Below are 24,674 nucleotides of genomic sequence, written 5' to 3'. Positions count from 1 at the left end.
TTTTCAGCATCTAATGAAATGATAATATGTTTTTTTCTTTCAGTTTATTTATATGATGGATTACATTGATAGATTTTTGTATGTTGAACCAGCCCTGCATCTCTAGGATGAAACTATTTGATCATGATGAAAACAATCCTATACAATAAAGGATCTTCGGGAGGCATTACCATCCTGACATCAAGCTCTATTACAGAGCTACAGTAATGGAGACAGCTTGGTATTGGCATAAAAACAGAGATGTTGACCAATAGAATCGAATGGAAGACCCAGATAGTAATCCACACATCTATGAACACCTGATTTTTGACAAAAAAGCTAAAATTATACAATGGAAAAAAGAAAGCATCTTCAACAAATGGTGCTGGCATAACTGGATGTCAACCTGTAGAAGAATGAAAATAGATCCATATCTATTGCCATCTCAAAACTCAAGTCCAAATGGATTAATGACCTCAATATAAATCTGACCACACTGAACCTGACAGAAGAGAAAGTGAGAAGTAGCCTTCAATGCATGGACAGAGGAGACAACTTCCTAAATATAACCCTAGTAGCACAGACAATAAGAGCAACAATAAATAAATGGGACCTTCTGAAACTGAGAAGCTTCTGTAAAGCAAAGGACACAGTCAATAAGACAAAAAAAAAAAGGCAGCCTACTGAATGCGGAAAGATCTTCACCAACCCCACATCACACAAAGGTCTGATCTCCAAAATATATAAAGAACTCAAGAAATTAGATATTAAAATTCTAAATAACCTAATTAAAAAATGGTGTACTGAACTAAACAGAGAATTCTCAATAGAAGAATTTCAAATGGCTAAAAGATACTTAAGGACATGTTCAACTTCCTTAGATATCAGGGAAAATGCAAATTAAAACAACTTTGAGATACCATCTTACTTACACTTGTCAGAATGGCTAAGATCAAAAACACTAATGATAGCCTATGCTGGAGAGGATGTGGAGTAAGGGGAACACTCATCCATTGCTGGCGGGAATGCAAACTTGTGCAACCACTTAGGAAATCTATGTGGTGGTTTCTCAGAAAACTAGGAATCAACCTACCTCAGGATCCAGAATACCACTCTTGGGAATATACCCAAGGTGCTTAATCATACTACAAAAACATTTGTTCAACTATGTTCATAGCAGCGTTATTTGTAATCGCCAGAACCTGGAAACAACCTAGAAGCCCCTCAATTGAAGAATGGATAAAGAAAGTGTGGCACATCTACACATTAAAGTACTACTCAGCGGTAAAAAAATGAAGATATCTTGAATTTTGCATGCCAATGGATGGAATTAGAAAACACTCTCCTGAATTAGGTAACCAGACCCAAAAAAACGAATATGGTACATACTCACTCATAAGAGGATACTACCCATAAACAAAGGTCATTGAGTCTATAGTTCATGATCGGAGAGAAGCTAAGTAATAAGGTGAACCCAAAGAAGAACATATATAGATCCACCTGTAAATTAGAAACAGACAAGATTGCCTGACAAAATTTGGGAGCATGGGGGCAGAGGGTAGAAGAAAGGGGAGAAGGGGAGGGTTGAGGAGAACTTGAGGGAATGGGATAGTCGAGATGGAGGAAGGACAAATATGAGAGCAAGGAAAGATATCTTGATTGAGGGAACCATTATGGGGTTAGCAAGAAACTCTAGAAAAATGCCCAGGAATCCACAAGGATGACCCCCAGGTAAGACCCTAAGCAATATAGGAGAGGGTGTCTGAACTGGCTTTGCCATGTAGTCAGTCAGACTGAAGTTTATCTTAAATATCACCATAGAACCTTCATCCAACAACTGGTGGAAACAGAGGCAAAGACCCACATCGGAGCACTGGACTGAGCTCCCAAGGTCCAGTTGAAGAGTAGAAGGAGTGAGAGTATGAACAAGGAAGTCAAGACCATGAGGGGTTCATCCACTGAGACAGTTTGCCTGAGCTAATAGGAGCTCACCAACTCCAACTGGACTGTGAGTGAATGAACATGGGATCAAACTAGTCACTCTGAATGTGGTTGACAGTTGGGGCTGACTGAGGCACCACTGATAGTGATACTGGGATGTCTCTACTGCATGTACTGGCTTTTTGGGATCCTATTCTCTTTGGATGTATACCTTGCTCAACTTCGATAAAGGGCCTTGAACTTTCCACAGGGCAGGGTGCATTGCCCTCTCTTAGGATTGAAGGGGGTGGGGTGGGAGGATGTTGAGGGAGTGGGAATTTGGATTGGTATTTTTTATAGTAATAATAATAAAAGAAAGTATCTTGAACATGGGTGGGAGATAACCCAGTCTGTAAAGCCTGCAGCACAATCATAAGGACTTGAAAATAACCTCAGCACTGTGTAAAAACCAACACACATATTGTAGAGTGCTAGAAACATGCTCAGCTGTTAAGAGCATTTGCTGCTCTTCCATGGGACCTTCCAAACACCCACATTGGGGGACTCACTCTAACTCCATAGTAGTCTACTCTCTTCTGGCTTCACAGACACATATACATATATATTTATTCCACTTCAACCCACCACCACAAACATTTTTTTAAAAGTCTGGTATGGTAGGGTACACTTGTATCAATGCTGAGGAGATAGAGATGGGTGTATTTCTAGGACTAATAGGCCAGTCAACATATCCTAGATGGGCAACAAGAAATTCTAAGGAAAAAAAAAGTTGGCCTGAGTGAGGTGGAACACTATCCCAGCACTTTGAGGGCAGAGGCAGGGGAATCCCAGTGAATATGAGAGGTAGAACACCATCCTGGCACTTAGAAGGAAGAGGGAGGGGGATCCCAGTTAGTTTGAGGCCAGCCTGATCAGCCTGATTTACACAAAGATTTCCAGGCTAACCATGGTTACATATTGAAACCCTGTTTCCAAAAAAAAAAAAAAAAAAAGACAACTGAGGCTGTCTTCTGACCTTTATATGTGCACAAGTGTACACTCACACTTACAAGTACGCACACTTGCATGCCCCTGTACATAAGAATATGCCCTGAAGAACTGATCATATATATGGCTCAAAACATATGTGCCCATATAAACACATTATAAAGCATTTTAGCAGTAAAAAATGGGCAGAAAAGATAACTGATGTTTATTAAAAGCAGCTACTATATTATAAAGTTGCTTTAAAACACTTAAGTGTACTTTCATCTAATCTTTGATGAGTAACCTGGTATACAGAGAAGGTAAGAATTTGTCTGAGATCTAGCCTATCAGACACATGGACATTTTACATAATTAAAATGTATAATCAACAATGTCACAATATATAATCAAAGAAAAAACTGGCCTATTTAAGCTCTTCCACTAGGCAACCACAGACAAATTATTTAATATTTCTGTACCTCAATTGCTTATCTCTGTAAGAGACAAGTAATTATTATTTCTAATTTTGTTACAACGATGAGCTGAATTAATACATGCAAAGATGTAAAATATTTAGGTTTGTGCTTGGAATGTAGAAAGTTTCGATAAAAGTGTACTGCAACTTACTATATACTTTTCTGTGCTTTGCTTCTTATGTTATCTCAGACTATATTTATATACATACATTATATATATATACATACACAAATATGGTGCATTCTTTTTCTAATATTGTTAAATGGGCAGTTAAAAGTTAGATTTGGTCAGTAGTTCACAAAAACCTATGCATGGCATTCAATATAACAAACATTTCTACACTATTTGGTTCTTCATGATGATGCACCCAATGTCAGTTTTGTGTCACAGATACTATATGTTAGGAAAACAAAAGGGATTGTAGCACATGTTAAAGAATACTAGATAGAATATACAAGATGTATTTATAAACAGGTTGACCAGCGCATATGGATAGAGAAGAAATGCCTGCAAGAGTTTATCATATAATGTTGAAGGAGTTCCCATATCCTTGCTATAAACAAACTCAAGATTTCACTTAGGAGTAATAAAATAATCAAAAGAAAGATGGGATAGTAGTGTGACAGAGAGAAAGCAAAAGGTTCTGTGAGAATACAACAGTATTAGCATGCAACAATGGTCCAAGTCTGGATTTAAATAATCTAGAATAAATGTCTGTGTAATATTTAACTGCAATTTTCAAAGGTAGGAAGCTGATAAGGATAAAAATAGTGAGAATTACAGCTATGCTATAGAATGTAGCTCAATGGGAGTCATTGACTCACCTGCCCAAAGCCCTGGTACAATCAATGCCCGCCGCACAAAAATTACTACCCCTTACCTCCCAAACCCAGAAATAGTTCAGGAAGAATCCATATATTACATAGAATAACTGTTAAAATGACACAGGATAAAAATATAGAATGTTTCAACAACTGGAGCTTTCAGCATTGACAAGATGCCACAAGGGGAAAATTCCATAACTGACAGACATCATGTGACAGTGAGGTGTAACATGGGCATATCTGGGCTAAAAACATAGCTTGCCAAGCCTGTGGCAACCTGAGATTGATCCTACGTAAAGGCAGCCCAGAGCTAACTCCGCATAGCTTTCTTACCTCCTCACATGTGCCATGGTACACATACTTGGCACACAGAGTAAATAGGTAAAGTACAAGTATATAAGAAACGCTACTTAAAAATTACCTTTTTCAGTAAGCATAGACTGTTTTAAAAAATTACCTTCAGGCTTCATTTATTAAACAAACAAGTTTTTTGGGGGGAAGCAATTCAAGGCAGGGTTTCTCTGTAGCTTTGGAGCCAGTCCTGAAACTAACTCTTATAGACCAGGCTGGCCTTGAACCCATAGAGATCTCTCTGCTTTTGCCTCCCAAGTGCTGGGATTAAAGGCATGTGCCACCACTGCTTGGCTGAAACAAATGAGTTTTATCATTAGATTTGGTCTCATTCTCAAGATACCTATGTGTATACAAATATTCCCAAATTAAAACAAAACAAAAACAACAACAAAACAAACACCATACCCAAGTATAAAAATCTGCAATAGTTCTGATACTAAGCATTTTGGATACAAACAGGAACAAGAGGAAGGTAACTTTGTAGTAGGACATTTGTTTTTAAGTACTTTTTCCTGTCAGGCACATGTGCACACACACACATGCAATCTTTACTAACTATGTAGTAAGAAAGTGATTATAATGATTGTTATTACTTCCCTGATTAAAATTTTAAGTCTTAGGACCTGAGCAGTTTGTAGCTACATGGGTAGAAAGCAGAGGTAAGATTTGAACTTGGGTGTTTTCCATTTCTTTTATGTTTACTTGTTTATTTTGAACAATATATAGACCAGGCCTTGAATTCACAATCTTTCTACTTCAGCCTACTGAGTGCTAGGGTCACACACCTATGAGTACCACAAGGAGTCTGAATTCAAGTGTTTCTAAACCAGGTTCATATTCCTGGCACATAAAAAAAGATTATAAGCCAAGGATACATGATGTGGGATGTCCTTCCTTATATGTGTTGTTTTTTATGGATTGATGAATAAAACTTTTCGGCCAATGGCTTAACATAATAAAGCCAGGTGGAAAATCTAAACAGAGATAGAGAGAAAAAGTAGGCAGAGTCAAGCAGATGCCAGCCAGCTGCCAAGGAAAAAAGACATGTAGAAAATGAGGTAACGCATGGCCATGTGGCAATACATAGACTAATAGGAATGGTTAATTTAAGACATAAGAGCTAGCAAGAAATATACCTGAGTCATCAGTCAAGCAGTGTTGTAATTAATAAAGTTTCTATGTGATTATTCAGGTCTGGGTGGCTGGGAAACAAAAGCACAATCTCTGTTTACAGATACAAGGATCCATCTACATTGTTATGTCCAAAAATAAAAATAAAAAAGCCAATAAAGGTACAAAGAATAAAAGTTCTTTTAAAAGCTAAGCATTTGTCTAAGCTCTCAGAGAAAAATAATTAGATCCTAGCCCAAAAATAGAATACAAATGTCTGATATGCTGTAATTCAAAAATCTTTATACCAGGTGATTATAAGATTATTTTCATCTTTGACTCAAATTTCATAAATATGGACTATTTTAACTGATGCTTTTCCTTCTTTGTTAATGTAAATTTTTTTTTTGTTAGGGGTAGACAAGGTTCAAAACTAGCATATCTTAGAGCTAGGGAGATGGCTCAGTGAGTATGGTGCTTGCCTGCCTGTGAACCTAGCACTGGGTTAGGTATAGATGCGTAGATCCTGGGGAAAAGCCAGCTGGTGAGCCAAGCAGAATCGAAACAGCAAGCTCAAAGGTTGAAAGACCCTGTTTCAAAAAGAGAGGAGAAGTGATTGAATGATACATCTCCATATCAACCTCTGGACTTCATACACATCCTACATGGGCGCGCACGCGCACACACACACGTATATTTTATTACTTTAGTTAATATTATATTGAATTATATAATGGCTTCAAATCCATTTGGGAAATGTGTGGAATATAAATCTTCAAAAGCTACAGAGTTAAGTAAATAAGTCTTATGTTGCACTACTTAATCATTTCACTTTAGTTAAACTACCTTCAGAATCTGTTTCCCCATCTGCTATTTAGGAATATTTTTTTCCACATCATATTCATACATGGATGAGTGGATTTTCCTCAAATCCTAGCTCAAAAACAAAGTTATCAATTGGCAACCCCTGTCTACTGTGAAAATTTACTTCCTTTAAAACATTTCTGCCTCTATAAGATTCCAAATTACCACCATTAAGTAAGAAAAATATAAAATAAAACAAAGCTACTATGGGGTATTGGCTTCAATTTTAGAAGTTCCCTTGAATCATTCAGGGAATACTAAAAATGTTTGTGTATACATGCCTAAATCATGTAGCTCTATCATAATATGTACAGTGAAGTGTACAAACATAACATAGAAGGGTATACTTATATCACTGAGTTTATTATATAAGGAAAAATTAACCACTAAGAAAATCAGTTTGGGATTTGCATTCTTCAAAAGCAGTTTGTTTGTTTGTTTGTTTGTTTGTTTATTTATTTTTGGTTTTTCGAGACAGGGTTTCTCTGTGGTTTTAGAGCCTGTCCTGGAACTAGCTCTTGTATACCAGGCTGGTCTCGAACTCACATAGATCCTCCTGCCTCTGCCTCCCGAGTGCTGGGATTAAAGGCGTGCGCCACCACTGCCCGGCTCAAAAGCAGTTTATAAAATGAAGTTCTGCTTGCTGAGAAACAAAAGTGTAAGAATTTGCCTTGATATTTGTTTTCTTTCCCAATTTTACATGAACTTAATTAGTGGCAGTTGTATATAGTGAGGACTGAGTACTTAGACAAAGTAAGACAATATTAGTATATAAATATACAAACTGCATCAGAAAAAAATTAGCACTAAATCCCAGAATGATAACATTAAATTTATAGAGTGGAGTCTGGGGTATGTCTCAGTTGCCAGGGTGAATGCCAAACACGAAGGAATTCCAGCGTTCATCCCTAGCACTTCACAAACAGGGTGTAGTAATACATGCTAGTAAACCAGCACTTAGGATAAGGAAGTCCTCTGCTATACAGGGCTATAAGAGACCCTGCCTCAAGTAAGTAAATAAATAAGTAAAATTAAAAAGATTTTATAGAAGAAAAGTGCTACTGTGTTTTGGTTTGCTAGTCTATCCTCCCCCAACATAAAAATATTTTTTAATGCTGCAAATAAAATAGCCTGTCTCTAAGATCTGCGTCACCAAATTGAGACTATCTTAAAAAGGTTGTTTCTAAAACAGAGATGGATGGTATTAGAAGGGTAAAATAAAGCCACTTTTTTATTTCTTTCTAAATTAGGTTTTGTTTTAAATGTATTAAGAGTTGGCTCTCAGGCTTGGAACAAAATATGTTTGGACAATATGAAATTTTAACTGTAATCCAAGAACTCCACAAGAGGGCAGACTTTCAATTACTGTTAAGTGGAATAGTTAAAAAAAATCAGATTTAATAAACTACTGTAAGGAAAGTTTGCCAAACTTTTCCAAACTGATGACTCAACATTATTAGAAAGCAAGAAATGATGAGTGTGTGATGTGTAAAGTGCTCGCATAGTGAAGTCTTTTTTTCAATGCATGCAATCTTTTAGAAAAACTTGGCTATACAGAAACTCCTATATTAATATTAAATTACAAATAACCTTAGTCTTGATATCTGTGTTGACGTTTGGCCGCCTTAGAATTGTCCCTCTTTTCTCCTCCTCTCCACTCCTTTCTTTTTTCTTGTTTTTTGAGACAGGTTCTCAATATACAACTCAGGCTAGCCTTTAGCTCAAGTGTGCACTTTCATGCCCATCTCTGACCTACAAACCTTTCCAAGAAACTATGGCAACATTGATTTTTTTTATCCTAATATGACACAGATTTGTGAGCAATCCATTAATTAATATAACTCAGGGTGATTACAAATGGGATGCGAGTCTGATATTTTACTAAACTCTTCTAGTTAAAGAGGTGAAATAAGAGGCTAGAGAGAAGCCTTAGGTAAGAGCACCTTCCAGAAGACCCCAACATTTATTTATAGGGATGCTTACAACCATCGGGAACTCTCGTTCCGGGGACCTAATGCCCTCTTCTGGCTTCTATGGACACTGGGCACATACAAGGTGCACAGACATACACGTAGGCAAAACCACCATATACACTTAAGATCATTGAGAAAATTATCTGAAAAAAAAAACAACTTCAAAAGGATACAGACTATAAAAAAAATCAGATTACCTGTGCGTAATCTGCATCTCAATCTCTCTCTCTCTCTCTCTAAAGATACCATTCAAGCAATCCTTTGTAATGATTTTTTTTATTGCCAAATCATTTTAATCAGTATGAAATACCTGCTTGGTTAATGATCCCTGTTCCCAATGAAACAAAACAAAAACCTGATCTTGACAAGATTCTCCTCCAACGACTGCTTGGTAGTTCTGTTTACTTTCACAAAGTCTTCAGCTATCTATCCTCATTTCAGAATTTTTCTTGAACCCACACTATTATATATTCACTCACATCCTTTCTCCAAATGCCTCACCAAAGTCAGTAATCACAATGACAATGTTAAATTAAATGAACAAGCAAGTCTCAGGACCCACATAATTTGTCCAATACAACTGACTACTCTTTTTACAGAGTAATTCTTCCCTTATCTTCCAAACAACAATATAAACTTCTCAGACTGTGCTCCTCTTCCTGAATCTCCCCTTTGCATCTTCCTGTCTTCACTCTGCTACACACCGCCTTCAGTTTCCATTTTAAAAAACAAGAAAAACAAAAATCAGCACCTCCATGCCGGTAACTCCAGTTAGTACCTCCAGCTCTGCTCTCTGCTCACCCCAACTGCCCAGAACAATTTCTGCCTTCTGTTTCTGTTAGGTGCAAATGTGGAGCAGAGGCTGGCACAGTACTGACCTGGAGAATGTTTGCATAAATCCTTTCAGATATAAATTTGCAATATTTTGTTTTCTTCGGCTTTTCACTATCTCAACATTAGTCTTTGAAGAACTGAATATTAATTTAGTGATGAAATCTGATATACCAAGTTACTGTTTTATAAATTATTCTTTTTGGTGTTATAGGAACTTTCTACTTAATACAAACAGATAGTGATTTTCCCCATTTTTCTTTAGCAGTTTTATGTAATGTGGTAAGTATGGAATTAATTTCAGTTAATTTCTTTTTGTCTGTTGTCACATCAACATTTGATAAAAAAATGTCCTTCTTTCTAGACTGACCAATCTTTATGCTATTTTAAAACCCTCAGTTTTTAAATGTTGAGAGGGTTCTATTTCTTGACTCTCTCCTTTAAATATCACCTAGCCTTGATCACTATCATTGTGTGGTGAGTTTTTCAATTGGTAATGTTAGTCCCTATTGTTTGTTCTTTTCTTTAAAAATCACTATGCTACCAGCTTGTACTCCCACCAGCAATGCAGAAGTGTTCCCTTTACCCAGCAACCTCTCCAGCATAAGTTGTTATCAGTATTTTTGATCTTGGCCATTCTTAGAGGTGTAAGATGGAATCTCAGAGTTGTTTTGATTTGCATTTCTCTGATGACTAAAGATGTTGAGCATTTCCTTAAGTGTCTTTCAGCCATTTTAGATTCCTCTGTTGAAAGTTCTGTTTAGGTTTGTATCCCATTTTTTTTAAATTGGATTATGGATCTTTTAGTGTCCAATTTCTTGAGTTCTTTGTATATTTTAGAGATCAGACCTCTGTCTGATGTGGGGTTAGTGATGATCTTTCCCAAGCTGGTACAGCTCCTTTGGATGTCAGTGTGGCAATTTCTCAGAAAATTAGGAAACAACCTTCCTCAAGACCCAGTAATACCATTTTTGGGTATATATCCAAAGGATGCTCAATCGTGCCACATGGACATGTGCTCAACTATGCTCATAGCAGCATTGTTTGTCATAGCCAGAACCTGGAAACAACCTAAATTCCCCTCGACCGAAGAATGGATAAGGAAAATGTGGTACACTTACACAATGAAGTACTACACAGCAGAAAAGAATAACAACATCTTAAATTTTGCAGGCAAATGGATGGAGCTAGAAAACATCATTTTGAGTGAGGTAACCCAGATCCAGATAGATAATTATCGCATGTACTTAATCATAAGTGGTTTTTAAACATGAAACATAGAAAACCAGCCCACAAATCACAATCCCAGAGAACCTAAACAACAATGAAGACCCTAAGAGAGACATACATAGATCTAATCTACATGGGTAGTAAGTAGAAAAAGACAAGATCTCCTGAGTAAATTGGGAGCATGGGGACTTTGGGGAAGGGTTGAAGGGAAGAGGGAAGAGGCAGGGAGGGGAGCAGAGAAAAATGTAGAGCTCAATAAAAATCAATAAAAAGGTTTTATTTTGTATTTAGAAAAAAATCACTATGGTTCTAGAGTTTTTACAGTGATAGATTACAATCATTTTGACAATTTCTAAAACTTTACTGGTATTATGGTAAGTATACAAATTTGTATACCTACTAATTTGAACAGTAGTGACATGTTAATGATAGAGTCTTATGATCTACAATGCATGTATCTCTTGACTAATTTTCATCTTTTTTTTTTAAATTGCTCTCGCCTCATGACTTGAGTATTTATTTTTTTGTTCTATGTTCTTGGGTTGTTAGCAATTTCCTTTATCCAGATTGTTTTTTGTTTGTTTGTTTTTTGGATGGTGAAATGATGGAAGAAAGGAAACCTTGTAGCAACATAGGGGATTTCTGTTGTGAAGAAAATAAGCAAAAATTAGGAGTACAGAAATGAGGTATGCAAAGAGACTTCTCAAAATATTTCTTTTATTTTACATCTTTATGTGGATCTCTAGGAACTAGAGTTACAGGTGGTTCTGAGTTGCTATGTGGTTGCTGGGAAGCAAATGTGGATCTTCTGCAAGAGTAGTAAGTAAACAGTACATGTGCTTAACCATGAGCCATCTATGTAGTTCTGAATTATGGTGGTTTTTGAAGAAGACTCTCCTGATCTTCCTGCCTTAGTTCCCCTCAGTGCTGGAATTACAGGAGTTCACCACCTAGCATTCAAATTATGTTTTAGCACAATTAGTTTTAAACAAAAACAGAAAAGTGTACAAAACACTTTCATTTAAATTATAATACTAAATTATCTGGACTCAACACAATATACTTAAGGAAAATTAACTTACAAGTTTCCTTCTTTCTGTTAATTTTCTGAGTTTGAAATGTCAGTACCTATGGGAAAACTAAAGGCCCACATGTAAAGGAATGAAATTAGACCTCTATCTCTGACCTGCAAAAAATCAACTACAAATGATCAAAGACCTCAGTGTGAAAGGTGAAACACTGAAACTGCTAGAAGACAGCAGTGGCTGAGAACTGACTCTCAGAGCACCTGGAAAAGTAAGCAAGCTGCCAGCAAGGACACAGCCAATGATAAATCATAGAGAAAACAGATGTGTAGACAAGTACTTTCTGACTAGGGCTCCATTTGCCTAGGAATTAAGCCCTACAATAGACAAATAGGACCTCATAAAACTAAACAGCTTCTGTGAGCAAAGGAAACAATCAAGTAAGGAGGAAGTCCACAGAGTGGGAGACAATTTTTTTTGCCAGCTATGCATCTGATTAAGGATTAATATTCAGAACACACAAAGAACTCAAAATAGAGTCAAGAAAATAAGAAAGCAGGGCATGGTGGCACACACCTTTAATCCCAGCACAGTCAGGCAGATCTTTATCCTGGTGGACACAGGACAGGCCAACGTGGTCTACAAGGTGAGTTCCTGACAACCAGAGCTATATAGTTGAGACCTGTCTCAAAAAAACAAACCAACCAATCAACTAAACAAAGAAAACCCAAAAAGCAAAGAAGCAACCAGATTAAAAAGTGGGTTATGGATCTGAACAGAGTTCTTGAAAGAATAAAAATAGCTAAAAAAAAAAAAACAACTTTTAAAGTATTGGACATTCTTAGCAATTAGGGAAATGCAAATTCAAAGTACTTTCAGATTTCACCTTATCTCACTCAGAATGGCTAAGATCAAGACAACAGCTGGAAACAAATGCTGGCAAGGACCAATTATTCACTGTTGGTGGAACTGAAAATTGGTGGAGAATCCCTGGAAGTAAGTTTTGAAGATTCTTTTTTTTTTTTTTGATTTGTTTATTTCATATATATGGTGAGTTATCTGCATGTACACCTCTATGCCAGAAGAGGGCACCGGATCTCATTATAGATGACTGTGAGCCACCATGTGGGTGCTGGGAATTGAACTCAGGACCTCTGGAAGAGCAGCCAGTGCTCTTAACCAATGAGCCATCTCTCCAGCCCTTGAAGATTCTTGAAAAGTTAAAAATAGATCTACGATATGAACAATTATACCACTCCTCAGTAGATGCCTGAAGGACTTGACATTCTATTCCACAGATACTTGTTTGGATATGTTCTCTCTCCTTTTCTCCATCCCTCTGTCCTAGCTGCCTCAACTCCCAGTCCCTGGTTGGGTCCTACCTATAGTTAGTACTGGCTAGCCTGGAACTCCTTACTGAGCTCACAGAGATCCACCTACCTCTGCTTCCTGAAAGCTGATGTTAAAGATGTGTGCCATTACACTTAGTCAAATTTTTTTTCTTATTTGTGGATCCTAGCTCTGAATTCTCATATATGAGTAGATAGCCCAGAGTAAACACAGATAGGAGTAAGAAAAAAAGGGACCACAATTGGGGCCGGCGGAGGGAAGGGGTAGCTGTAGAGGTAGGACTGGGTGGACACAGGTGCAAACAGGGGAAATGAGAAAGAAAGACTGGGAAGGGGAAAAAGGTTGGGAATAACAACAAGGATGTTTGGAAAAGCCATTGGGATATGTTTAGTTAGAATCACACACACAAATACACATTAATATATATGTATATAATACAAACATATATTTTTGAAATTGAGATTATAATTACATTTTCTTCTTCCATTTCCTTTATCCAAACCATCCCATATATCCCTCCTTGATCTCTTTCAAATTTATAGCCTCTTTTTCTTTAATTGTTAAACATATACATGTGTGCCTAAAAACAATCTGCTCAGTCTATATTTTACTTGTATATATGTTTTCAGAGCTAACCATTTGATATTGGATAACCAATTATTGTGGGAAAGACTGTTTCTCTCACTTAGCATTCTTTGTTGCCTTTAGTTCTTTGTCTTGGGTTGAGGCATGTGAGCTTTTTTCCTTTCACATTATATTGTCTATTGGTCATCAAGTTTAGGCAGCTATACACACTACATGGATATAGATTCTGACATTTCTAGGAGACAAATATCACAGCAAAAATCTCTGTTCCTATGGCCCTTTACAGTCTTTCCACTCCTTCTTTCACAATGATCCATGAACTTTAGGTGCAAGAGTTGTGTTGTAGACATATAACTCTGCATTTTGATCAGTTGTGGTTTTCTATAATGGTCTCCATCTCTTGCAAAGAGAAGTATCCTTAATGAGGGATGAGAACTATACTCACCCAGCTAGATCCTGGAGAAGGATGGGATATACATATATGTATATATAAAATGAAGTTATATCATGTGGGTTGACGATGCCCTCCCAAAAGACATACACTATCTAACAAAACCCCCCAGGTCAGGCATGGGAAATTTCCTTTTGAATTGTTGGTCAGGAGTCCAAGAGACTCCCCAGACAATCATTGCCCCTGGTTGCTGCCCATAAATTGAAGGTAAGATCACTGCTAAAACACCACATATTTTGGACACACCAGAGCTTCCAACTTGTAAAAAGAAAAGACAAACATTTTTTTTTTATGCTCCAAAAAGGCAACAAAGGAAGGTTGCTGTGAATGTAGTTCAAAGAGGCCAGGCTCCATCCCAAGCAGGCAGTCAAACTTGGCGGTGTTGTCCATGTGGTCTGGCTTTTGAAGGATACAATCGTCAAAAAAATTTTGAAAACTTCCAGAGTTAAAGAGAGCTGCTGGGGGCATTGCATACAGCTGTGAAAGTGAAGCCCGGGTTGCGCTGGAGACCCCAGGATGTTAGAGATGCCAGAGCGGTGGGATTATCTGCCAAAAAGAGCTGCATGCAGGATGTGAAAACAGCACAAGAGAGAGAGAAGTGTGGTGCAGGCAGTAAAGCTGGGAGGATAGGGCCATTTAAGTCCGTTGACATCAAATATGAAGCTATAGAATTTGGGAGTTTGCCCAATTTCAGTATTGCTTTGGGCCAGTATTTCCTCACTGTGCCCCTACTCCTTTTTGAAATGGTAATATATATTCTGTGTCATCGTATTCTGGAAGCATATAATTGCTTTTTGATTTTACAGGGGGTTACAGTTAAGAGATTACCTTGAGTCTCAGAAGGTACTTGGACTTTTATCTTAAAGCCAGGTATATATATATACTTGTAATCCTAGCACTCAGGAAACTGAGGCATTAAGATCATGAGTTAAAGGTCAGTCTATACTATTTAATGAGATCTTGTCTTAGAAATAAATTAATTTGAATTATTATATATGCCTATCAGATTAGAAAGTGCTTCAAGCCTTTGAAAAGAAAAATTATCATCCTCAACTGCCTCAGAATAAACTTTAAAGGACAGAGCTAAATGTTAAATAAAAGGCAAGTGTATATCCTTTTTCATTTATGAAATGAAACCTAGACACAAACACTCATAGAAACTTTAGCTGTGATATCCCAAAAATAGAAACACCAAACATCCTGCACTGCAGTTAAACTATGGTGGATCCATAATAAGGAATGAATGATGTTACTCGAGAATAGAAAGCAAGAAATTATAGGCACATACAGCAACTTGGAAATCTCAAGATTATGCCGAGTGGAAAAATGCTATTCTAAAGGCTATATACTATATGATTCCATTTATGTAATGTGAGAAACACTGTAATAATGAGACAGGAAGCAGGTGCTGGGGATTAGTGATGAAGAGCTACGGAAGAGCACTATTTCAGATTATTTGTTTACCCTGTAAATAAGTGTCTCCACATAAGATGCCTTCTGATTGGCTTAGTAAAGCCCTAAATGGCCAATAGCTAGGCAGGAAAGAATAGGCAGGTCTTCGGGGCAAAGAGAGAAAAACTGGGAGGAGGAATCTAGGTGCAAGATTTTGCCAGAGATAAACCCAAAGAAAAACATATAGCTATCCTCCTGGTTATGGGAAGTAGACAAGATTGCTGGGCAAAAAAAAAATGGGATCTTGGGGATGGGGTGGGAGGGGGGCAAGGGGAGATGGGGAGAGAAAAGTGAGAAGGGGAGGGTGGAGGGAACTTGGGGAAACAGGATGATTGGGATAAAGGAAGGTTGGATAGGGGAGCAGGGAAGCACAATTTAGTTAAGGGAACCATCTTAGGGTTGGCAAGAGACTTGACTCTAGAGGGGCTCCCAGGTGCCCAGGGCAATGTCCCCAGTTAGTTCCTGGGGCAGCTGAGGATAGGGAACCTGAAATTACCCTATCCTATAGCCATACTGATGAATATCTTGCATATCACCATAGAACCTTCATCTGGCGATGGATGGAGATAGAGACAGAGACCCACACTGGAGCACCGGACTGAGCTCCCAAGGTCCCAATGAGGAGCAGAAGGAGGGAGAACATGAGCAAAGAAGTCAGGACCACAAGGGGTGCACCCACCCACGGAAACAGTGGGGCTGATCTATTGGGAGCTCACCAAGGCCAGCTGGACTGTGACTGAAAAAGTCATGGGATAAAACCGGACTCTCTGAATATGGCGGACAATGAGGGCTGATGAGAAGCCAAGGACAATGGCACTGGGTTTTGATCCTACTTCATGTTCTGGCTTTGTGGGAGCCTAGCCAGTTTGGATGTTCACCTTCCTAGACCAGGATGGAGGGGGGAGGACTTTGGATTTTCCACAGGGTAGGGAACCCCTGGCTGCTCTTCAGACTGGAGAGGGAGGGGGAGAGGAGTGGGGGGAGGAAAGAGGAGTGGGAGGAAGCGGAGGGAAATGGGAGGCTGGGAGGAGGCGGAAATTTTTTTTTTCAATTAAAAAAAAAAGATTTTGCCAGAGACTTGGAGCAGGTCAGATGTGCCATACTAAGAAGAGTTAAAGAAGCCAAGTGGTAGAATATAGATTTTTTTTTAAAAAAAAAAGAGTTAATTAAGTTATAAGAGCTAGTAGGGGAAAAGCCTAAACTGAGGTCAAGCTTTCATAATTAATAAGTCTCCAAGTCATTATTTTTAGGCTGGTGACCCAAAGATAGTCCGACAAAAAAGCTTGCTACAGAGCACAAGGACGTAGTTCTTACAATAACTCTGTTTCAAGTGTCATAGTAGTTACATGTATTACTTAGCAAGATAAAAAAATATCCTGTTATATTCCCTAGTAAGTTCTCATAAAGAACTGGGACTCGGGGATGGAATGATGGCTCAGTGTTCAGTTCCCGGCACCTACATAGTAGTCCACAACTGTCTGTAACTCCAGCTGTAGAGGTCTAACAACTTCTTTTAGCCTCTATGGGTACTGCATGTATAGAGTACACAGACGAACATGCACACAAAATGCAAATATACATAAAAATTTAATTAATTAAAAAGTCTATTGTATAAAAAATAACTGGGAATAGATGAAAGATATCATGGGAAAGGCCTTGATATAGCACCCCTAAAGCCCTCCCCACAAAGATCTGCTTTGTATAAATTGTCCTGTTCTTTCTCTTAAAAAAACAACAAAAAATCATATCCTAAAACATGTGTGAAGCTATAAAGAGACCAAATAATATAATGCACATATTTAATACGTCTAATGATATGATTTATCTAAGATTAAAATGTAAAGTATTCACAGAAATGGATAGAACACTAGCCAATCAGTGCTCTAGAGACATCTTTTCTTAAAATTGTGCTTCTGAAAAATTTAGACGGGTAACACTTGAAAACATTTGGTATTCTTTGGGGCAAAAGACTGCCCTATATATATGGTTAATCAATCACATTAAAATGGCATGCTTCTGTGAGTTTATATGTATGATGCGTGTGCAGGAGCCTGTCGAGGACAGAATGAGTGTCAGACCACCTGGGGACTCAAGTTAGAAAGGTTGTGAGGCTTCATGTAGGTGCTGAGAACTGAAGCCGGGTCCTAAGCAAGGGTCACATGTATTCATAACTCTGAACATTCTTTCCAGCCTCTGTAAGAACCCAACCCAGCTGTGGTAGCACATACCTGTAATCCTAACATCTGGGTAACTGGGAGGTAGAGGCAGGATGAACAAGAGTTCAAAGATCATCTGTGGCTATACAGTGAGTTTGAAGTCAGCCTCACCTATATAAGACCACAGCAGATCAACAAAACAAAATAGAAAGAAGGGAAAAAAAGCTAATTCCCCAAACATTCTATTTCTATACAGATGCCTCAGATAAGAGAGAATATTTTCAATAAGACTGATATTGCATACATAGATGAGTGGACTATGGTCACAAACTATAAAACCAGGGCTACTAACTACAGATAAATGCTGTATGTAACATATATAATTTTGAAGAATTGAAAGCTAAAAAGCTGATGAACACCTTATATTAGGCAATATTTCAAAACTGTTCCTATTGTTCAATATCCTGAAAATTGACCTTTGTAGAAAAGAATATTATATATAACAAACTTACCAGGCTACCTAACTAAAGGCAATACAAAACCTATATTCTGAGGTATACATGAGGAGAAAGAATCTTATCTACAGTGAGTTATGTATTTTGATAGCTACCTAGATAACTTCCATTTACTGTTTACAATAGCTCAACAAGTTAGTTTCACCCTCATTTTAAATGTGTGAAACCAATTTAGAACTAACACTCACCACTAAAATCAGAAAAGCAACTGAAACAGCTTTTACAATAAAGAAGATAATCTTACATTTAATATTTGTCATACAAACTAAAACTACACTGAGACAGCAAAGTTATAAATCTTGCCCACCATGCAAGTGGCAAACAGCTCTTGTTAAGATTGACAAATAGGTACTCTCGGTACTAGTTAGAAAGCAAAATGGAGCTGACTTTAGCAATATTGAACAAATTATACATATAAGCGAGGCAGGCATATGATCATGCTTGTATCACTGCTACAGGAGGACCAAACAGACAGGTTATGCGTTTGAGCACAACTTGACAGCATATTTTCATCGCCTACCCCTTTCCCTCCTTAAGTGTTTTTTTTTTTTTAAAGATAGTGTTATTATGTAGTCTCAGTCTCTAGAATGTTGGGATTACAAAGGTGTGTGGTACCATATCCAACCTAGGGAAACATGCATAAGAAGCTGAAAAAGGCACTATGAAATATTATAAAAAATCTCTCTTATATATACACACCCTAAACAGACCTCTAAGCAATGTGGGATAATTTCTGAAATATATTAAGCAAAAAAAAAAAAAAAAAAAGCAACATGTTACAAAGTATACAGAGTGTTTTTCTTTCTTCCATGAAGGTGAATTAAGAATATAGATAGGTAATTGCTTGATTTAAAAAAAAAAACCTGAAACTAATGAGATAGGTCTCTATAAGTAACTCAGTGGTCCGCTATGTGCAGCTGCCAGCAGAAGAGGTGGACACACAGCTGCTGCAGGATGCAGCCAGGAAGGAAGCCCTTCAGCAGAAACAGTGATGCCCTCGTCCCCGTCCCCTCCCTCCCTTTCCCATTGGTGACCATAACTTTTCCAACAAAGGACAAGGACACCCTGCCCAGTCCTTCAGGTGTGTTTTGTTTTGTTAACGATTTTTTTTTTAATTGAATGGATGAAAGTGATACTAGTCGGGAGCAACTGCCCTCTGTTGGCGAGGGAGGGTAAAGCTGGGAACTGAAATGTTCCTGGTCCCTCCCTCCCTCTCCCTTCTCTGGAGCCAGGAGAGCCTCCTAGGCCTTTTCAGGGCAACATGTGATACACTTGGGGGGGGGGGGACTGAAAGAATCTGTCCCGCATCGTAAATAAAATTTATGATGGAAACTGAAAAAAAAAAGTTAATGAGACTCAAATGTAGCCTTTAAAAGAAAATTGACTTTTTGAACTATACATATTAAACATATTCCAAGATCACTATTATTAATAGAGAAAAAGCAAATTCTACAACCAAACACAAACAGCAACAATTGATATATTATCAATTACTACCATGAAGAAAAAATTAATTCCAGGATTTTTGAAAGAAGTAGTACTCTGACTATAAATTTTTTGGGTTCAGTGAGTTGAAATGTAAACTCTTTTCCTTCTGTTGTGGTTTGGGAAAAAAAAAACAGCCCCCAAAGGGAGTGGAAATATTAGGAGGTGTGGCTTTTTAGGAGTAAGTATGGCCTTGCTGGAGGAAGTGCAGAGGTGATCAGGAGGTCACATATATGTTCAAACCATGCTCAGTGTCTTAGACGACTTCATGCTGCCTGTGGGTCAAGATGTAAGAACTCTCAGCTCCTTCAGCACCTGACTACATTCTGCCTTGCTTCCTGCCATGGACTAAATCTCTGCCATCATTATCAAGGTATAAGTAAAATCTTTGTGATTGTTTAGAGAAAATATTTTTGAAAAATTAGCTCTCATTCTAGATAATCTACTTAAAATTTCATTAAAGGAACTATTTCCCCCAATAAATTCAAATATGAAGATAGTTGTGATAAATTAGGATGGAACCCTCTAAGTAAACTCAAAGTAGTTTTTAAAAAAATCTACATAGGAACTTGGTACCCTAAAAGAATACTTAACACAAAAGATGGCAGTGAAAAAAAAATGGAAAGAGCAAATATAATAAAGTATCAATGATTATACTAAATAGGAATAGAATAAACATACCATTCATAAAGCAGAGATACTGCCACATGAAACAAGACATGCACACACTTCTACAAAAGACATATCTTACATTCAAAGATACAAATAAGTTAAAAGTTATGCCATACATATAGTAACAATATGAAAGCTGGAGTGGATATATTAATAGCATACAAAATGGACTTTAAAGAATTTAAAGACAGAAGGGATATTTTATAATAATAAAAGAATCAATACATCAGGAAGACAACATTCATAAATAGATTAAAAATAAAACTACCAAAAACACAAGCAAAAACAAAACGATAAACATAAATGATGAAAAAGAATGAAATAGAATCAACACAGATATAAATGAGTTCACCAACACTATCAACCCACTTGACTTAAATAAATCTCAAAACATTTATAACTGAGACATTTTTAAAAAGACAAAAGAATGAACTCAAAATTCATTAAAAAAAAGAAAGAAAATCTAGGAAAACCCACCAGTCAAAGAAGAAATTACAATAGACATTAAATATTTTGAACTAAGTAAAACTACAACATAGACTTCATGGGATGCTAAAGCAATGTTTATAAAGAAATTTATAGCTTTAAATGCCTAAACAGATGATGCATCTCTTGGAATGTTCAAGACCAGACTTATTCAGATTTGAGGTGTTTCCAGATTTTAGTAAATTTGCATAGGCTTTACTAGTTGAGCATCCCAAATTTAAAAATCCAAAATGCAACCTATTTAAAAGTTTCAGATTTTGTAACATTTTAGATTAAGGACAGTTAATGTGACTTTAGTTTGTTGGTTTTTCTTTTTGGTGTGGGGGATCCAGCTCATGGCCTGGCACATGTTGGGCGATCACCCTACCACTGAGCTACATCCTCACCCACCAACATGTATTAGAAAAGTCACAAATCATAATTATCTAAAGCTTCCAAACTTTAAGAAACTAGTAAAAGAGCAAATGAAGTCTGAAACAGAGAAGAAAAGAGATAGTTAAAGTAAAATAAGTGGAACTAAGCACTGCTGTTGTGAATGACACTGAATTTTGAAAAAGAAATTTACAGAACCATGTAAAATTCTAAGACAGGAAACTATGAAATTATTGATGTACAATACGTAAACTTTCTATTATGTAAATTACACATCAATAATTTGCAAAAGAAAAACCCTTTTTATCTAGAGAGTAATCCATCTTAGTTTTAAACACCTTTCCTTGACTGGTAAGATGCTTTAGTGGATAAAGGCACACACACATACATAATTTAAATTCTGCTATTTCTTATTATCTTGTGTTTCTAGGCTCTTTGAATCAGAAATAATCTTTAAAATCTTGAACCAGTTTCTGATATAATAGTTTTCTAACAAAAGTTTATATTGTTTAGGGGAAAAAAAACCTTAAGCAGAAGAAAAAAGATATTTTCACAATACTACAACACTAAAATCTGGCCCTGCTCCATCCCTTTTGGAAGTCAGGGTCTCCCTATATATCCTTTGTATCCTTGGAGACCAGACTAGCCTCAAACTCCCAGAGATCTGACCTGCTAGTTTCTGCCTCCTGAGCGATAGGACTGAAGGCATGAGCCATTGATCCCAGGAAAAATCTGCTTTTTAATATGAGAGGGGGTAGATTATGATACTTCCAAGAAAGTGACACTTTTTCTTTATGAGCAAAATAAAACACACAATACAGTTGTTGATTAGTATGAAACCAGGGAAGCAGTAATCAGTTTGTACTGTATGTATCATTAGAACTCAGTAAGTCTATAACTTCATTAGAAGTTTTATCTAGCTTAGAAGTATTCGGGTTTGGATTTATCTATTAACCAATATGAAGTTCATTGCAAGGTAAAGTAAAATCCTGCTTTCTTCCTGAATTTAGCTTTTGCTCTCTCCAAGTTTTTCTGGATGTTAAAATTTGGGCTTGCTCTCTTACAACACGTTAGGAAAATAAGTTAGCCTATATTTTTAAAATGTATTTTGCTACCATAGTTGTGTGTGTGTCTGTTACTCTCATGTACGTGCACCACACCACGCATGTCCAAGTCAGAGAATCACTTTGTAGAATAGGTTCTTGCCTTCCCCCTTTCTGTGGGCTCCCAGGGTAAAACTTGGGATGACAGGCTTATGCAGAAAGTGCTTTACCAGCTAAGCCGTCTTGCTGGCTCCCAAGTAACTTGGTTTTAAAAAAATAATGTGAGAGACTTGAAAATTAAGAGCCCTAGCTGTTCTTGCAGAGGATCCAATTCAGCTGTCAGCACATAACTGATGGACAGTAAACTTCAGTTATTGGCATGCAAGTGGCATACACACATTCAGGCAGACATATTTAATTTAAAAAATCTTAAAAATGTGAGAAACTTAAGTTAAATAGAAGGAAATCTAATTTTGCTCTTGAAGAAATTTCCAAAGTTCACCTTTCTGATGAATTTGAAAATGTGAAACAGAAAAAAAGAGATGCTGGAAAAACCAGGGATTGGTTGAGACTGGCACATAAAGGAAGACTAGAAACTGCAAATGACTTAGTAACTGTAGTAACACTTGGAGCTACAATAATTTCATCCAGAAAATTCCATGTAGTTGTGGACACAGAAAACTATATAGCCAACCACATCTCATGAAAGGGAGGAAGGGAAAGTCAGCACTCACTGAGAAAGATTTTCAAGCCAAAACCATTTTCCGACTGCCTCTCCCTAGATGGCTTAACCACTTGCCAGAACAATATAATTTCTGCCTGTACAACAGGAAACAGCATTGCTAACAAAAGAATGTTAGTCATTTCAGATAATTTTTACCTGGACTATTACCATATCTGTAGTTACTTACCACACATTTCTATACACATCTTCACAGGCAACTTCAATCCTAACAGTAGTCTCTAAATTGATTAGGTCTCTTGCTCTATTGCAGCATTAAAACCATTGTACTTTTCAGAAACCCTAGTTTTAGGCAATCTCATGCTTCCTCTGTATCTAAGATATATAATTATTTATAAAAAGTATGTGTTTCACATTAGATTTATATAACTTAATAATAACCATTTAATTCCTTATTTTAATATATTCATTGCTTACTACAATGCCATTTCGTTTTAAACTATAAAGAAAAGTAACACTAAATTGTTGACCATCAAAATTCTTTCCACACATATATGTATTCTACGAAACAAACTGGTTTTTGAGAAAGTCACTTTCTAATTTCCCACCAAAAGAGAGGACTAAAGAGACATCACACTCTGCAAAGTACCTGCTGTGCAAGCATGAAGACCTAGGTTCAAATCCCCAGCACCCATGTCAGAAAAAGGCAGGTGTGGTGGCACATGCCTGCAATCCTAGCCAGGGTGAGTCAGAGACAAGAGGATCCCCGGAACTCACAGGCCAGCTCATCTTGCTGAATTAATGAGCTCCAGGGATCCTGTCTTACAAAATGATACAGAGAAATAAAAGGCTGAGAGAGAGAAACCCAAAACTAACCTCTGGTCTCTACATACATATGCACATAATCATGTACACATATATAAAACACACAAAAACACACTTAGCAGGATTATCTGATAAAAAACTATTTTTCTTGAGTTATCTACATTTAAAGTTTATAATGCTTGACATATAAATCTGCACACTTAAATACACATATACTAATATTAAGGAAAGGGTTGCTAACTTAAGGACTGACTGTGATGATGAAATCACTCAAAACAAACAAAAATAAGAATGGGTATAAAACAAGAAGCCCCTGTCTTCAAATCCACATAGAAGGTGACTGTTTTTTAGCCACTACCCTTTCTCAATTGATCTTTTTATGTAGGTACTGCACTTGATTGTGTCTAATGCAGCTCCTTGGTTGATCTTTTCTATCCTTGGTACTCCTAGGTAGTTTTACACAGTAGTCAGCGATTTTATTCAAATATACTGTTGCTTTTTTCTGTTCAAAAACCTTTTAAGTACTTTCTTTTTCATTCAGAAAAAGGCACAATCTTTAATATCTATAAGCTCGCATATAAATTTTGACATTTCTTAACTAAAAATATACCTTGATATTTCCCCTCAATAAAATACAAGTCTTTATTATTAATTCATAGAAATATTATTTGTAACATACAAAAGTTACACAACTTGATGAGTGAGAAGAGACATAAATCAAAAATTAAAAATAGAAGATTCTTGTCTTTCATTGAATCTCATCTCTACAAATTATTTTGGTTAATTTTAAAGTGATTTTTTTTTTTAAGTTGCATGAGTGAGAGTGTAGGTGGCTCCAGGAAGGTCAGAAAGTAGCACTGGATGTAATGGACTGTCCTGTCCCCTTAAGAGACAAGACACACCCTCCCTCCCCTGCCCACCAAGGCAAGCTGATCTTCAGCTCCCAGCCTGAGTCCTTTCCTTTCCATCTCTCTGAGGCAGCTTTGTCTCTCCCTTCTCCCCACTTCTCCCCTTCCCCCATTTCTC

General features: G+C 37.1%; 1 protein-coding gene across 4 annotated transcripts in view; it reads right to left on the bottom strand.

Annotated features, from left to right (window-relative positions):
- Nipbl (NIPBL cohesin loading factor) overlaps window positions 1-24,674 on the bottom strand; it is a 159,347-nt gene that overhangs the window by 96,774 nt on the left and 37,899 nt on the right. The window contains exon 1 of one of the 4 annotated variants that reach the window (XM_075975920.1): window positions 12,151-12,256. The exons of the other annotated variants lie outside the window; for them this stretch is intronic. The gene's annotated coding sequence lies outside the window, so the exon portion shown is untranslated. Of the gene's footprint in view, window positions 1-12,150; window positions 12,257-24,674 lie in introns of those variants that run through there. 4 annotated transcript variants of the gene reach the window in all.

This window comes from Microtus pennsylvanicus, chromosome 6 (assembly GCF_037038515.1).
Source record: "Microtus pennsylvanicus isolate mMicPen1 chromosome 6, mMicPen1.hap1, whole genome shotgun sequence".
NCBI lineage: Eukaryota > Metazoa > Chordata > Mammalia > Rodentia > Cricetidae > Microtus > Microtus pennsylvanicus.
The sequence above is the reverse complement of the archived record's forward strand: the minus strand, read 5'-3'. Positions and strand labels throughout refer to the sequence as shown.